The sequence below is a fragment of the Ovis aries genome, chromosome 7, assembly GCF_016772045.2.
Source record: "Ovis aries strain OAR_USU_Benz2616 breed Rambouillet chromosome 7, ARS-UI_Ramb_v3.0, whole genome shotgun sequence".
NCBI lineage: Eukaryota > Metazoa > Chordata > Mammalia > Artiodactyla > Bovidae > Ovis > Ovis aries.
Window position 1 is genome coordinate 2,877,437 of NC_056060.1, and position 13,806 is coordinate 2,891,242.

At 46.7% G+C, this 13,806-nt stretch overlaps 1 protein-coding gene across 2 annotated transcripts in view; it reads left to right on the forward strand.

The window, feature by feature from the left end:
• Positions 1–4,138: 4,138 nt before the first annotated feature.
• KCNN2 (potassium calcium-activated channel subfamily N member 2) overlaps positions 4,139–13,806 on the forward strand; it is a 524,409-nt gene continuing 514,741 nt past the window's right edge. For both annotated transcript variants that reach the window (XM_042251962.2, XM_027971450.3), the window contains exon 1: positions 4,139–5,124. The gene's annotated coding sequence lies outside the window, so the exon portion shown is untranslated. The remainder of the gene's footprint in view (positions 5,125–13,806) is intronic.

The following is a 13,806-nucleotide window of genomic DNA, read 5'->3' on the forward strand; positions in this document are numbered from 1 at the left end:
TCAGCTGATATCACACACATCAGATCTGTAAGTATACTGGAAACCATCTGGTCCAAATGTCTTATTTTGCAGACGTGACAGCTGAGGGCTGGAAATTTAAAGAAGCTTGGTTTACGTCTTCAGAGTGACTGACTGCCTTTGTCAGATGTAAGATTAGCTGTAACAGATTTCGCCTGAAAAGCAGATGAAAATAAAATAAAATCATTCCTTGACTTTCCTTCCCCCTACCTCAGTGCGTGATGTTCCAACACCTGAGTCTTCCAGTTGACGTTTACTTGTGGTATATCTCTTCATGGAAGATGTAGTACTTACACCAGTCAGAAAGGGATTTGCTGAAAGCAATAGTAAACACCAACACAGCAGTGACTTAAAACAGACACTGCTTTCTCTCTCCGATAAAAGACATGCAGAGATAGGCTGCTCAGGGGTGGTGAGCCAGCAATCTGCCTGTTTCAGGTCCTTCTTGCTCAGCTCTCCACCATCCCTGGAGCGTGGCCCTTGTCCTCCTGTCCACGTTGGCTTGTCTGTCCATCATATTTGTATTCTAGAGAGCAGGATGTTGGAAAGAGAAGAAAGAGGTAAAATATGAATGCTATTGAGTCAGTGTCAGTCAGGCGTGATCAGAAAAGCAGGACTAGTAAGAGTGAAGTAGAATAAGGCATTTATTTGAGGGACTTGACCTTCCAAACTGTGAGTGTGGGTTAAACTGTTTCTGCTCTGCTGTGCTGGTTTTGTGTGTGGGTGCTGAGCCTGAGGACAGCAGGGCAGGCCATCTGAAAGATGGACGTGTTCATGGTCAGTTTTACGTGTCACCTTGGTAAGGCTGCCACCCCCTGTCATTCAGCCAGGTGCTCTGTAGGGATTTTGTATTTGTGACTGAAGTCTGTAATCAGTTTAAGTAAGGAAGATTATCTTTGGTAATCTGAGTAGGACTGATTCAATCCGTCGAAAGGCAGAACCAAGGCTGTCCAGAAGAAGAAATTCCACCTCTGGAGTGTAGCTTCCCCTCATGTCTGCGAGGTCCAACCTGCCCTTCCTGATGGCCTGCCTAACAGACTTGGGACTTAACCGAGCCAGCTTTCAGTGGAAGACAGTTCATCGTAATGACTCTCTTAATTTGTATCTCCTGTTTGTTCTGTGTCTCTGGCAGAACGCTGATGGCACAGACTTGGGGGGAGAGAAACAAGGATGCCCTGGAACCCACACAGAGGAAGTAGAAGCTGCATTCATCTTTAACGGCCTCCAAGCCTCCAGCTGCAAGGAGGCTGGCACCCTTTGCCATGCAGCTAACCCACCTTGTCCAGGAGCTAGAGAAGCAGCAGGATCCAGCAGGGAGGGGTCTGCGGCAGGGCCAGCTGCTCTGTCATGCTGATAGGACAGGACAAGCCAGCAGATCTGTGACACGGTGCGCCAGCTGCAAGGGCCCTCAACTTTCCTGTGACCTTCCTAGTGTAGCCATGGCTGCCACTGCACTTCTGCCTTCCTGACCTTGTGGGAAAGTCTCCTGTGCCCATCCTAGTCCAGGACCAAACTAGAGGAGGGGAGCCTGGGAGACACTGCTCCAGTTGAGCTAGGGTGACACAGTACAAAATCGCCACCACCAAGATATCTGTGGGGAGGTTTCTTGGAAGCTTCCAGATGCCGATTTATTTTATAGCTCCTTGGCCGGATCGTGCAGAGTGTATTTGGCTGTATGTGTCAAAATGACAGGTTCTCTTTGAAAGGGAGGATGAACTTGGGGTTGCTAACTAATCCTTTCAGTCAGAGGACTACTCTTTACAGGACACAGTTCCTATCTTCTGAAGCCTAATTTTTAGGAGGGGAAATAATATATTGTACAAACCTGTGTGTTAAGCTTCATAAACAGAAATACTTCCCCTTCATCAGTTCAGTTCAGTCGCTCAGTCGTGTCCGACTCTTTGTGACCACACGGACTGCGGCACACCAGGCTTCCCTGTCCATCACCACCTCCCAGAGATTGCTCACGTGTCCATAGGGTCGGTGATGCCATCCAACTATCTCATCCTCGGTTGTCCCCTTCTCCTCCTGTCATCAGTCTTTCCTAGCATCAGGGTCTTTAACACTGAGTCAATTCTGTATATCAAGTGGCCAAAGTATTGGAGCTTCAGCATCAGTCATTCCAGTGCATATTAGGACTTCTCCTTCATGGTCCCTTGGAAAACCTCATGGGGTGTTTTTATGTTAAAAAACAAAAACAAAACCGTTCATATATAAAATACGATTCCCAGGACAGCAGTGAAGCACTATAAGCAGGTGATTCTTTACCCTAGGTGTCAGAGGGTATCTTCTATAGATTAGCAGCGGCACTTCTTAAAAGTCTTGAGAGGATGCTTTCTTTCTCAGGAAGAAGAAAATGCAGGGTCAGTGACCCGGGACTTCAGTAAATGGAATGCCTTTGGGGATCTGCTTTAGTACAATGCAAAGGAAATCATGGATTTACATAGACAAAATGCCTCTTTGTGCATACAAATTCAACTAAATCAACTCCAGTACATATATTATGTAAAACATATATTATGTCTATACATACATTGGAGAAGGAAATGGCAACCCACTCCAATGTTCTTGCCTGGAGAATCCCAGGGAAGGGGGAGCCTGGTGGGCTGCCATCTATGGGGTTGCACAGAGTCAGACATGACAGAAGCGACTTAGCAACAGCATATTATGTCTATGGAGCTTTATCACAGGCCAGGCACTTGTCTAAGCAATGTAAACTCAATGAAAACTCACTAGAACCTCATAGAATATTTACTATCACTATTATTCATATTTTACAGATAAGGAAGTACAGCACACAAATAAAGTAAATTCAACAAGAGGTTGAACTCAAGACTGATACTCTGGAGGTCAACCCAAGACTGATACTCTGAGCCCTTCTCTTACATTTCCCCGATTCACTCCTGGGTCCTGACTCATCCCAGAAATAATACATCCAGTACCCTCTCTGTTCTAACTAAGGCAGGAAAGTGAATACAGGAAAAAGTGTTTCAACACAAACAAACACTTAAAGCAAGAGTTTCCTCTCAGCTTACAGATAACTGCAAAATTCATTATATGCCCTATTTTAGGATCGTTCTGATTAAATACAGTAAAATAAATAGTAACCTCTTACTATCTGGGGATCAGTTTTAAAGGAAAAACCCTGAAAGTGAAAGGGAAGAAGAGGTGAGGCTGGATGGGCTTAGCACCCCCAGTCAGACCTGGAGGAGTGCCCTGTGATGGGGTCCATGCTCCCCACACACCGAATGGACAGAGCCCTCCAGGTTAAGGTCTGGGAGGGCAGATGTCTGATGCTCCTCTGAAGCACGCAGGAGTCCTTTGGGGAGTTGCACAGCCCCGGGGGCTCAAGAGCTGTAGGGCCTTCCAGACTGCTGCACTGTGCTCCATGCTATGCTAAAGGTAGGACTCAGATGTTGTTTTCTCCTGTGTCAGTATCCACTGGGGCCAGGAACCCATATATGACACCTTAACTGGCCTGTTTTTTAATGGGGGGAGGGGTGTCATTGTGGGATTTGACCCAGAAACCAGCCAGAGGTGTGTATTATGCTGACAGCCAGCTCTGAGACCCCTGGTAAGCAGGCAGTCAGATAGCAAAGGATATGATTCTTCATTGCCCTTGAAGTCACTTCGAACCTGTGACGACCATGTGACTGACATTAAAAACCCAGACAGGTTGAGTGTTGCAGAAAATATGAAATGAGCCTGAAGCCTGTAAATCCATGGAGGAATTTTTTTTTTTTTTTTTTCTCTAGGCAGCTGATAACAAAAGGTCCCCAGCATGATAAACTGCCTGCCTGCAATTCAACTGTATCAAGATCCTTTTGGCTCTCTTAAAAATAAATAAATAAATAAAATTGGAAATGGAAACGTGTGAAGACATACTGAACAGTAGCAATCAAGATTCCGAAGGCTAGAGACATTTATGCCATTCACAGAATTCAGGAAAACAGCCTGTCTGCGGAAGGCTCTCCCAGCTCCAAAGGCTGAGCGCGGCTTGGTGAGTTCCCAGCCGCTGCTGGAAGCAAGCTATAAATAGAGCGGGGCGGGAAGCGCCCTGCGCAGGGGGCGGGCGGGAGATCCCGGGCTCTCCGCTCGCCACCCTCCGCCCGCGGCGCGCGCTCCCGGCCGGGGAAGCCTGCGCGGCAGGCCGGCCGCCTTAACCCTCGCCACTCCGGGTAGCTACGGGAAGCAGCTACCGGCGGGGAGGGCGTGATGGCGAACCGGCTGGGAAGGGAAACGGAGACACGCTTCTCACCTGGGCCTGGCAACCCTCCACCGGGAATCTCTCCACCCCCCTCTTTCCCTTCGAGCTTTGGTTAACCCTTGAAATCCGGCCTTGAAATACACAAGAGGGGGGGTTTGTTCCCTGACTTGAAGTCGAGCGGCTGAAATCCAGATCTTTTCAAACCATCCCAAATTTGGTTTGAGGAATCATGTTGGCGGTCCTATTTCAGCGTGGCGTACCCTCCCCCGTGCTGCTTTGGACAGCTCCTTTCCTCGGGAGGGAACTGTCAAGCGAGGTGTGTGTGTGCGCGCGCGCGTGTGTTGTTTTCGGCGCATGCACACCCCCCGGTAGCCTCAAGGTCGGCAATACCCTGAGCATTCCCGGCCCCCCGCCGTCCGGGCTCGGCCCTGCCAGGCACAGACGGAGAGAGGGAGTCCTCCGTCCCGGCAGGGCGTTCTGCGAGCGGTTTCAGCGTCCAGCAAGGTCGGTGCTGAAGCAGGGCCGGGCGCGGGGAAGCTGGGCTCCGGAGGGTGGACCCCGAGCAGCCGCCACTGGGCGGCAGGGACCCGGCCCCGCTCGGCGCGCCAGGACTCCCCCGGGGGTGCTCGGAGACCCCGGAGAGGAGGAGCGGGGAGGGGCGCGGGGCTCTCCCAGGCGGCGAGCTGTCCCGGAATTTGAAGACCGGAGAGGCAGCTGGTTCCTGGCCAGGACTCCTGATTCCTTCTCAGATGGAAACAGTTTCTCCAGGTGAACCTGCTGGAATTCTCAGTGGAGTCTCACTCGGGTTTAGCCTCCTGGTACATTTAACCGAGGCCGCATTTATCCCCGTGAGAGGAGGAAGGTGCCAAATGGAGCGGAGCTCTCGGTTGCAGAACACGGTAAGCTGGAGACGAAGGTGACATTGCCTGGGGCTGGGGTGAGGTGGTGGGGCACAGATTTCACGGGACCCTCCTCTCCCAGCCAAGATGGTGAAAGGAAGTTCGCCTTAGTCTTCCACCCCCGTTCACCCTCCCCAGGCCTTCTCTGCTCTCTCTTTCCCCTGCCTCCACTCACAAGTTAAAAGGAAACGTTCCCCTGGGTGGGCGGGTGGTGCAGACTCCCTTATGCTGTTATTTTCGGCATGTTCAGGGGCTATGCCGGTCGCAGATGCCACAGTGCGACCTGAGATTTCCCATCGCCCCTCCTCTTCCCCCTCTCCCCCCTCTCCCTTGACTGAGCTCCCTGCTCCTCTCTCTCCTGATATAGCCTACTTTTCTTTCTTTATCATCCTCCTTTCTAAGTTTCCTTTTCTCTCTTCAAAAATTTGAGCCATAAGGCAGGGAGGGAGGCGGGAATGTTGTGACTGTAATGTACTGCTGGAGTGATACGGTGATGGTTGACGGTTTATGAAGCATTTATTCATCAAGCATTGTTGAGCAGTCACTCTGCCCACTTCTTCCTGTACTCAATGACCAGACCATTTTCTCCAGAATAAACTGCCCCCAGCTCTTCCCTGAGAACCTCTCTGCTTTCCCTAGGCTGCAGGAGTGGACATCTGCAGGACGCCAGGAAGAGGCGGGAGTGTCTTAGATACAGGCTAGTTGGGTGCCTCTATGCTCTCACTCCTTGGAGTCCTGATAACTAATCACACATTAATCATGTTAACCATTTATCAAGCACTCACTGTGTTTGTGGAATTGTTCTAAGAACTTTACAAGTATTCACTCATTTAAACCCCCTTAACAACCCCATGAAGTAATGACTACTATTATTTTTTACACATGAGATAGGAACGGAAGAGTTAAATAATTTGTTCATGATCACACAACTCTTAAGTGGGGGAGCTGTGATTGGAACACAGAACATCAGACTCTGGATCACAACTCTTAATCTATTATATATCTGTGTCATTAGATATTTGTCCATCTATCTGAGATGGATGCGTGAACAAGGCAACCAGAATCCTTGGAGTTTGGATTTTAGTTAAGGGAAACAGACAATATATTCAGCAGATAGACTGGATAACTTCAGGCACTGGTAGATGCCACAAAGGAAAGAGAACAGAGCTTGTACTAGGGAGTGGCGACCTTCACGTGGAGAGTAGAGAGGGACATTCTCTTTGTGGTGGGAACTTTCAGGCTGAGACTTTAAAGCACTGAGGAAAGGCAGTACAAATAGCTAGTGAATGCGTACTAGTTATTAACTTTAGTAATTACGGGAATGCAAATCAGAGTCACGCTGAGTATCCCTTTGTACCCATTTGGTTGGCCCTGAATTAAGAAGTTTGAAAATATCAAGGGATTTAAGAGGGTGTAGATCTGCAGGACCTTCCAACATTGCTGACGGGAGTGTCAACTGGCACAATGACTTTGGGAAATGTTTGGCATTGTGCCCTAATTTGAACATTTGTACACCTGTGATCCAATTGTTCAACTCACTCCTAGATTTATATATATTAAAAACTCTTGGATTTGTTCAACAGGAGACATGTATATAAACATTCATAACAATCTGGTTTTAATGAAAGTCTGGAGAGAACTCTGATGCCCATCACCAAGGAATAGATGAACAGTGTAATATTTTCACAAAGAGGAATATTATACAGCAGTCAAAATGAATTAACTGGGTGACACATAACAGTATGATTGCATACAGGCTGTATAATATTAAGTGAAAATTGGCTGAAAGATTACATACAGCAAGACAATCCCATAATGTTGAAAATTAACGAGAAACCCTACCACTTAGGAATATATGTAGGTGCACATACAAAAATAGGAAATTTATATAAATACGAAAGCAAGAGAATAAGACTCTGAGATTTGTACTGGTGGTTACCCTTAGATGGGGAGAAGCCAGGTGACCATATGGTTCCTTAGGGGTGAGTCACTGGCAGGGTCTCACCTGAGTTTTGACTGGTAGGGCCAGGTCTGCTTATTACATTGTTAAAAATAACTTGTAAATAATAAAAGGTGACAGGCCATGCATGCAACTAACGAATGTAAATGATGAATTAATCATTAAGACTAACCGTGTTCTGTGCTGGAAAGATAGGAAAGAACAGAACTAGACACCTCAGTCTGGCAAAGGGAGGCTGATGTTTCTCAGAATGGGGAGGGTAGCCAGAGTCAGGGTTGGCCAGCAGATCAGACAGGTGCTCTGGAACCAGATCTTGCAGAGCCTTGTAGGTCAAGCTAAAGATTGAAGTGTTTCAAGCAGAGAGTGAAATAGAATTGGATTTAAGGTTTTCAAAGGCTCCTCTGTGGCTGTGTGGAGAGTAGACGATGGGAAGGGCACTTGAGAGGCTGCTATAGTAAGAAAGGAGAGGAGATGGTGGTGTGGGTGCAGCTGTGTTTCTGCATGCTACTTACTGCATCGGGCACTAGCCTGGAGATCAAGTGGAGGTCAACATCTAGCTCTTGCTCCCTTGTCAGGCAATGTCCTATCACAGGGCTTTGAAGGCCTGGAGGAAGGGCACCGTTTTGAGATTTGCCTTCAGGGCTCTGTGGGTCAGCAGCACCCCAGGGGGAATCAGTGCCATGAGCATGGACTAGAAGAGAAGTTGATGGACTCGGGACACATGTGGAAGGTAGAATGGTCAGGGCCTATTGATGGATAAGAGATGGGTGTTAGAGGAGTCAAAAGTGACACCTGCATTTTTTTTTTAAATTTGACTGTGAGGATATTGATGCTGTTTACAGTGAATGGAAAAAATCATATTTTAAGTATATTAATTTTGAAATTCTGTTAGACGGTCAGGTGTACATGTCAGGTAGGGAGTTTGTTTGAATGTGAACCTTGAAGGACAATCTGCAGCAAGAGACTTAAGTGTGGAAAGCATAAGCCTGTAGATGGTATAGTCCAAATTCCTTCACTTAAGTTGTCACTGTCAGATTGTGAATTCCCTGGGGGCAGAGGAATTTTGTCTTTTTAATCCTCAGAGGAGGGTAAAGTAGAATAGGTTATCCATAAATGTTGGTCCAATAGATACCAGAAGGATGCATCAACAGTGCAGAGGTGGACAAATTGAGGGACCGTAGAGGAAATGTCCTAGATGACTGGACCCTACCAGTGTCCAAAAGTTGAGTCTGTGTCCTTTCCAGTTCCTCCTGAGGCTGCAGCAAGTCTAACGGAGATGCCAACCCTTCAGGAAGATGTGACCCAGGGTCTTGGAGCCACTGTTCCATGTGGTACCCAGAGCTATTCAGAGCAGCCCCAAATGGCACAGACTAGAGAGTGAAGGGAAAGGATGGCCGGGAGAGCCCTGAGGGTCAGGGAGGCTAATGAGGAAGCATGGAGCTGGCACAGGTGCTCAGCCGGGAATGCAGCAGAGCTTGTTGGGGCGGGGACAGGTGAAATCAGCAAGAGGAGAGAGGACCCAGAGGCTGAACCAAAGGAAAGGCAAGGGAGTTGTTACCAATGGAGCCGCAGATTTGGTGTCAAGTCCAGCGTATATTATAGGCGCATTGATAATCCCCAGCTACCTGTCTTGGGGCTGGCCACAATCTTCTCTTATGCCCCAGGTCCACAAGACCTCAAGCTGTGCTGTCCTTTGAGGCCTGCCCATCTCAGATACCCCATCCCATCATCCTGCAGGGCCTCCTGAGCAGCACTGGCCCCCACAATACCCTCCAAAGCCAGGCTTGAGCTGACCTCCCCGACTACGTTTGTGCCTGACAAGGTTCTCCCATGCAGCCATTCCATCACTCTGCTGCCATCTAGTTCCCCAGCCACCACCCTTGCACACTGCAGTTCACGTCCTCTCTTTTCTTATCTGTCTCCTTCCTTTTGGCGATGCCCTTGTGTCTATTCACTGGTGTATCTCTGCTCCAAGCACAGAGACTGGCTTAAGGGACAGTGCACAGGGATTGTGAAAAGAAGGAGGAGGAGGAAGAATTCCCCTTTTTGTTTGGTTTTAGGATAATCAGGATGAGACCATCCCCTTCTCACTAAAGATAACACACACACTCCTCTCTTTCCTTGGACAGCTGGATACAGTATTGCTTAAGAATGTAAACTTTGGAATAAAATCAACTGAAATTCATTTCAGGGTGTAATGCAAATAGCTAAGGGGGGTCAGTTCTCTAAGACTCAGTTTTTTTCATCTGTCAAATGCAGAAAATAACAAACCTCCCTTATGTTGTCACTGTGAGTTTTAAAGAAGGTAGTGATGTGAAGCTTCTAAGCACAGTGCCCGGCATAAAATAGGGTCACTGTAAAGTTTAGGTATTGGGCTTCCTTGATAGCTCCATTGGTAAAGAATCCGCCTGCAATGCTGCTGCTGCTGCTGCTAATTCGCTTCAGTTGTGTCCAACTCTGCGACCCCATAGACGGCAGCCCACCAGGCTCCTCCGTCCCTGGGATTCTCCAGGCAAGAACACTGGAGTGGGTTGCCATTTCCTTCTCCAATGCATGAAAGTGAAAAGTGAAAGTGAAGTTGCTTAGTCGTGTCTGACTCACAGGGACCCCGTGGACTGCAGCCCACCAGACTTCTCCGTCCATGGGATTTTCCAGGCAAGAGTACTGGAGTGGGGTGCCATTGCCTTCTCCGGCCTGCAATGCAGGAGACCCCAGTTCAGTTCCTGGGTTCGGAAGATCCATTGCAGAAGGGATAGGCTACCAACTCCAGTATTCTTGGGCTTCTCTGGTGGCTCAGCTGGTAAAGAGAATTCCATGGACTGTATAGTCCTTGGGGGTCACAAAGAATCGTATACGACTGAGTGACTGTCACAGTTTAGGTATTCTTATTTTCTAAGACGTTTAATTGTCAATGCCTCCTTTATTGACCAACTTCAAAGAAATGCTTCTAATTCTGAGAATCTAGGCTCCTTATCCAGAGGCACCTGTGCTGTGGCAGTGAGGTAGTAGGCATTTTTGGCAAAGGAAACATTTCCTGGGCATGTGGGCACTTGCTGTCTCATTCCTCACATTATGCCATGTAGTATTCCACTGTACATAATTCTTGGCCAGCCAGGAGTCTGAATAACAGCGAGGATTCAGAATTTATTCATTCAGCAGTTCATAAACTGTGATTGAATGGCTTACTATGTAAATGGAGATGCAGGGATGACTAAGACACAGCCCCTGCTTTCAAGGAAATCACAGTCTAGTTCGGAAGGCAGACAGATAAACTGATGATGACAATCCACCTATTCGTAGGATTGCTTCTGGTCCAGACCTCCACACCCCCGCTTCTGCGCAGCTCTGGCAAGAGTGGTGTCAACATAGTGATGTGGTCAGTCTGGGTCCTTGGACTCTTTAGTCGATAGAAACTGAGAAGAGGCCAGATGAGAATTTCAAGCAAGGCTTTATTGCGGTTCATGCTGCAGTACAAGGGAGTGAAAACAAGTAACAGGTGCCCTTGCTGGCTCCCCAGGAGGATGGGCTGGTTCCTTAAGTGGGGTGAGGGTAGAGTAGGTCCGCGGCTTGGGCTGGATGGGTGACTTAGGTGGCCAGCCCACACCTTTGGTGGTGCTTTGTGCAGGCATCATGCCCAGTATGCTGTTTTGTTTCTCCCACCTCGAAACAGCAGTTGGTTTGTGGCGTTTGTACCTTACTGTTTGTGATTTTCTCTGACTGCGCAAGCCACAGTTATTTTTAGTCCCTTATAGTTTCTTTGTATTCTGCTGCCAGAGAAGCCCTTTGTCCAGGTGCAAGCATGTAAAGGGTCCCAGGTCCCAGGCTGTCTTAGTAATAGTGATGGTATTTGCAGATATATTTACAATGTACAAATTAGGTTTGGGCTTCCCTGATAACTCAGTTGGTATAGATTCCATCTGCAATGCAGGAGACCCCAGTTCAATTCCTGGGTCGGGAAGATCAACTGGAGAAGGGATAGGATACGACTCCAGTGTTCTTGGGCTTCTCTGGTGGCTCAGCTGGTAAAGAATCTGCCTGCAGTGAGGGAGTCCTGGGTTTGATCCCTGGGTTGAGGAGATCCTCTGGAGAAGGGCAAGGCTACCCATTCCAGTATTCTGGCCTGGAGAATTCCATGGACTGAATAGTCCATGGGGTCGCAAAGAGTCAGACACAACTGAGTGACTTTCACATTCACATATCAGATTCACTTTGAATTTTTTCACTTGATTTTCATAACAACTGTATAAGGAAGGTAGTGATCACTACTCATTTTATGAATGCAACCTAAGACTCCATTGAACAGTTGTGTCTACGTAAGTCAGGCTGTCTTGGGCCATGATCTGTCCTTCCAGCCTCTCCCATTGTCCCCGTGCAGAGGCTTGTCAAGTTCACCACCCTTGTAGACCGGGGTTTAGTCATGATTCTGAGTTTTTCTCCTTAGGTTTGACGGGCAGTTTTCGCTTCCCTGTTGGGACCTGTGTTCTCTATAGACTTACACTGATGACTGATCCCACTCAGTTAGCCTTGTGCTACCCTTCTGATCTCTAGGACTCCATCGTGGTACTGGCCATTGGCCGAGAGGCAAAGCCCAGGGGAGGGTGGTAACAGCATCCCTGAGAAAGGGACAGGCACTGTGTTCATTAACTGTGCTTTTGCAATGGGAAAGTGGAGGAAGTGACAGAAGAATCTTTTTGTTTCCCAGTTCCACAGCGCTTTGATTCAGTCAGTTGTATTCCTGGATGTTTCTCCTAAAAAGGGAAGGAATATAGGAGTTACTTGAACCTCTTTAAAGATGGAATGACTTATTTACACTTTCTCAGAGCTGTTTTCACTGCAGTTAAGTCATTTATGAAATTTGTAGGCATCTTCTGATACAGGTTACATCATTGATTGAAATCTGCTTATGGTTATTTACACAAATAATTTTATGTGTTTAAATTTGCTTTGGGAAAGTAAAATCTCACAGACTGGTCCTGTGACTGTAACATGGAAGAGTGAATTTGTAGCTGAGAAAATGTGTTTTTGAAATCTATTGTGTTTTCCATCTTTGTGAAAGATGTTATTCGTTGTTTTTGCTGCCCACAGAATGTGTGGGTGGGGCATCTCAGACACCTCCTGCCAGGCCTGCAGTGCAGCAAGAGGATGGTTTTGCCTGTAGCAGTTCAGAAATACTGAAGGAACAATCTCCTGCCCAGATCTCTAACCAGGATAACTTGGATTAGATTATCTTGTGGTGGAGAGGGGGATTGGTTAACTGGTCATTTTTTTTTAAATTTAAATATGACATTTGTAAAACACATGATAAATAAAAACCATAATTTATCAAAGGTGAGTTTTCAAAAGGGATTTTAAAATTCCATTTGCTTCAGTGTATTGAAGATCAAGCTATATGTTAATTGACTGGTAAAGAAATACTACTAAAATTTTTGTTCTATATTCAGGGAGACTGGTCTGAATTTGTAAAAGGTCTGAGCCACAGTGTGAGTGCTTTATTAAATATCTTTGTTATACTTTCAGTTCATGCAGTATTAGTACCAGCAGAGTGAATTAGATGAGAATTTCCTCATGTACAGGTAAAATTCATACAGACTTGTTAAAATCAGTTGAATATAAACAGATTAGTCCTTCAACAAATCTCCTTTTGTTTCAAAGTGGTTAACATTTTAGGGTGTTAATTTGCTCAGCAGAACTTGTCATTGTTCCTAAATAACTTCAGTTCAAGAGAATTCAACAGAAACTACTTTCTAAATTACTGAAACCTAAATGATTTTTACTGTAAATTGAAATTGAAAACCAAGCATCCAGTCCCAGAAAAGGCTGATTTTCTGCTTAACTTTAAGGAAAAGGTTTTTTTTTCCTTTCAGGTTGGAGAAAAAATTATCACCTGACTTGGAACCGACAGTTTTGATGTGTTCTAGAAAAGAAGAGCCATACCAACTCCAAACAGCTGTGCTCAGCACACCTCTCATTCCAGACCCCAGCCTCTATTGTTAATATAAACAATTTTTATACAGCCCCTCAGGTAAATGGCTGGCAAAAACTATGCCCAAAATGTGATTATCATGTATATGTCTGAAGATACTGGCTGCCCTTGGTCAAGGCATCTCTGGCAAATTAGCAGTGAATCTTTCTGGTTTGTGTTTTATAATTTTTCTGAAAATAGAAACTGGTCTTGCCTCATGTGGAATGGTAGAGATGGAGATGAAAGCATGACAAGCGAGACCAGTGCTTCTCAAATTCCTGTTTTTCAAAACACAGATTTCTAGGCCCTAACTTCAAAGGTCTGTCTAGTCAAGGCTATGGTTTTTCCTGTGGTCATGTATGGATGTGAGAGTTGGACTGTGAAGAAAGCTGAGCGCCGAAGAATTGATGCTTTTGAACTGTGGTGTTGGAGAAGACTCTTGAGAGTCCCATGGACTCCAAGGAGATCCAACCAGTCCATTCTGAAGGAGATCAGCCCTGGGTGTTCTTCGGAAGGAATGATGCTAAAGCTGAAACTCCAATACTTTGGCCACCTCTTGTGAAGAGCTGACTCATTGGAAAAGACTCTGATGCTGGGAGGGATTGGGGGCAGGAGGAGAAGGGGACGACCGAGGATGAGATGGCTGGATGGCATCACTGACTTGATGCACATGAGTCTGAGTGAACTCCAGGAGTTGGTGATGGACAGGGAGGCCTTGCATGCTGCAATTCATGGGGTCGCAAAGAGTCGGACACGACTG